The sequence below is a fragment of the Chenopodium album genome, chromosome 4, assembly GCF_948465745.1.
Source record: "Chenopodium album chromosome 4, dcCheAlbu1.1, whole genome shotgun sequence".
Lineage (NCBI taxonomy): Eukaryota > Viridiplantae > Streptophyta > Magnoliopsida > Caryophyllales > Amaranthaceae > Chenopodium > Chenopodium album.
In genome coordinates, this window is record NC_137837.1 from 26,938,325 (window position 1) to 26,942,062 (window position 3,738).

At 38.3% G+C, this 3,738-nt stretch overlaps 1 non-coding gene across 1 annotated transcript; it reads left to right on the forward strand.

Annotated features, from left to right (window-relative positions):
• Positions 1-2,940: 2,940 nt before the first annotated feature.
• LOC145629600 (small nucleolar RNA R71) lies at positions 2,941-3,046 on the forward strand. Its single transcript, XR_014111764.1, has one exon. It is a non-coding gene; the product is annotated as a small nucleolar RNA R71 (small nucleolar RNA).
• Positions 3,047-3,738: the final 692 nt, after the last annotated feature.

Here is a 3,738-nt window from a genome sequence, read left to right on the forward strand (position 1 = left end):
GGGCTCTAAAACTCATTACGAAATGCTAAAAATTATGCCAAAATCTCCGACCCTTATGGTGCGTGCGCGCGGATGAGGTATGCGTGCACACCATTGGGTGATCCAATTTGTTTAAAATCCGACAAGAATTTAGCATAAGGTTAAAGAAAACACCCTTATTTATGCTTTCTGTTTGCATTCTCACCGTCCCTATCAAGTAGTCAAAATTTTCATAAGAAACAATCCAAAATATCTTTTTGAACATGAATAAAAATCGATGGAAATGCAAACATGATATCACATAACCCCAACGAACTTCTTCCTCTAAGCTTAACCAAACCTCATGAAATCTTGAAGTAACAATAAAATTGTAGGAAATTTTTTCCGATCCAATCTCATGGTACCTAGGATCATAAAAACAAACAAAAATAAGGAGAAATAAGAAAAGTTCTCAAAAGAAAAAGTATAGAAAATTGTAAAATAAAAAAAAATGGTTAGAAAACCGGGTTGCCTCCCGGGTAGCGCTTGTTTAACGTCATAGCTTGACGTCCTCCACCAATTAAGGTGGTTGTCAGAGAAACAATGAGTGAACAAAGCCAACAAAAGCACCGTCGAAATACTTCTTTAGACAATGGCCATTGACCTTGAACGGAGAAGGAGAATCTTTCATTGAGACTTCTACAAAACCATTTGGAAACACACTCTTGGCAAAATTGGGACCGCTCCATCTTGATCCCTTGATGCTAAGGTGTGATGAAAGAGGTTTGAGCTCAACCATAGGTACACCTTTACCTTTCTTCAAAGTTGTAACTTGCAAAGCTACTTGGTTTGAAATATTCATGCATATATGCTCATCCACTTCCTTGATGCTTCCATTTAGCAAATCTTCATACATTGCCATTTCCTTGATAGGAGCACCTATCTTATCCTTTTTCAACAAGAGATTATCAAGAGTATCATTAGAAGTGAGCAAGTTCTCATGCATGGAAGATACAACAAGATCAAGAGAATCAATTAACATGCAATTTTCTAAAGAAGAACATGGATTTTTTATGCTTTTATTCAAATCAAATTCAATGACCTCATCTCCTACCTTGAGTGAAATTTTTGCACTCATAACATCAATCATATCACCCGAGGTAGCAAGAAAATGTCTACCAAGAATAATAGGAATGGTAGCATCTTCATCCGTTTCAAGAACCACAAAATCCACCGGAATTACAAACTTCCCTACTCTCAAAGGAACATCCTCTACCTTAACCTTAGGAATCTTAATTCAACTATCGGCCAATTGCAAGGTAATTTTGGAAGGCATAAGTTCCCATAACTCAAGTCTTTGATAAACCAAATATGTCATTAGGCTAACACTAGCTCCTAAGTAAAATAAGGAATTATCAATTTGCATCTTGTTAATGGCATAAGGGATAGAGAAGTTTCAAGGATCTTTAAAATTGGGTAGCATCTTGTTCATTATAATTGCACTAAAATTCTCGGTCAAGTTGATCGTCTCCACCACATCACAAGTCCTCCTACCACTCAAAATGTCTTTGAGGAATTTTGAATAGTTGGGCATTTGGGTAACAACTTCGGTAAATGGTAGAGAAAGGTGAAGTTGCTTAAGCATGACAATAAATCTTCCAAATTGTTCATCCAACTTATGTCTCATGAATTTTTGTGGATATGGAAGCTTGGGTTTCACAATTTCTTTTTCTACTCTCACCTCACTAGGTGTCTCAATCACAACCTCACTCAAAGATGCACCATCTCTCTCATCCTCTACCAAGACCTCCTTGGGAAACTCTTTTGTTTCACTCTTCCTAGGCAAACTCTCCTCAAAAACCTTACCACTCCTTTTAACAATAGCATTCACAGGTCTCTTGGGAGTTAAGCCTTGGGAAGGAAAAGAAGAAGGACTAGCATGGTCTTTTAAAACATTGGCATGTTAAGAAATTTGGTTTTTAAGCATCTTATTATGAGTAATCATCTCATTGAATTTCTTGTCACTTACGACCATGTAAGTGTTCAACAACTTTGTTTGATTTTCAATGATTTCCTTCAAATTAGTCCTAGAGGAAGAGGATTGTGAATAGGAATTATCACCTTGAGTCTTTGGAGCAAATCCGGGTGGAGGGCCTCTTTGAGCATTACTTTGAAAATTGCCTATCCCTTGATTGTTCCAATTACACCTATTTTGATTTTGACCATAACTTTGATTATGATTACCACCACCTTGATTATGATTTCGATAACCTTGGTTTTGATTACCAAAATTTTGGTTTTGATTTTGGCTACTATAACCTTGATTATTATAGTTAACTCGAGAACCTTGGTTCCCTTGGTTCCTATAACTACCACCTTGGTTATAGTTGTCAAAATTACCATGGTTTTGGTGATTCCTATTCCATTGACCCCTTTGGTTATCAAACCTTTGCACATTATTATTGTTTGACACATAGCTCACATGTTCACTCTCATTGTTATCAAAATCATCATTACCATCCGGAAAAGCATGAGGGCAATTACTAGCATCCTGATCATATGAACCACACACATCACAAAACAAACAACCACTAGGCATGTTAATAGAAGGAGGGGGATGAGAGTTAGAATGAAGGAGTACTTCTCCCCTTAATTTAAGAGGGAAGACTTGGAGCTTGGGAAGAAGAACTCTCCAATTTTTCCTTGATTGCTATCACTTCCTTCTCCAAGTTTTTCATTTGTGAGGAGAGATTGTTGATTTCATTTAGATGATCAACCGAGTACACCGAAGAGATACTCTTGCTAGTTGATTCTCTCTCACCATCTTGCCAATCTCTATAGTACCTCACAACATCCTCAATGATGTCTACCACTTCTTCTTCCGTCCTATTCATGATGGGACCTCCAGCTCCCCCATCAAGGCATGACTTGCCTTGGGGACTTAGGCCTCCATAGAAAATTTGAATAATTTGATAGGTTGGAATTCCGTGGTGAGGACACTCCCTTTGATACTCCTTATATCTTTCCCACGCTTCATAGAGGCTCTCACTTGGCTTTTGTTTGAAACCATGAATCAAAGCTCTTGCCTCCGCCGTTTTCTTTTGTGGATAGAAACGAGTTAGAAATGCTTTTGTAACCTCGTCCCATGTCGTTAGAGAATTCGGCTTAACCTCCTTATCTAGCCATTCCAAAGCACGCCCAATCAGAGAAAAGGGAAAGAGCTTGAGGTGGATAAATTCTTGGGAAACTCCGTTCACCTTGATAGTATTGCAATATTTTTCAAACTCCTTGAGATGGTTTAGTGGGCTCTCATGCGTGGCTCCACTAAATTGCCGCCTCTCTTTCAAAGTGATCATAACCAGCCTAATTTCAAAATCATTTTCCGGTGTTGTAGGTGGAGCAATTCCACTCTCAAATCTATATGCACCGGGAATCCCCAATTATTTCAATGCCACTCTCGGATTCTCTCCCATTCTTTCTTGTTCCTCTAGTAGCGATTCTTCCGCAGCTCACTTAGAAATGCTAGAGCTCAAAGATTTCCTAGAAACCCTTAATCTTGTAATAGTCCTCTCAATCTCCGCATCAAATGGCACTAGTGAATGACCTTGTGCTCTATGCATACAACTCAAAAGAAATGATTAGTAGCACGGCTACAAGTGTAGCCAATAAGAGGAAAATATTTTTATTTTTTTAGAATGAAATAGACTCAACAACTATAACAGAGCACCAATGTCATTCCCCGGCAACGACGCCATTTTGACAAGTGGAAAACTAGGTCGT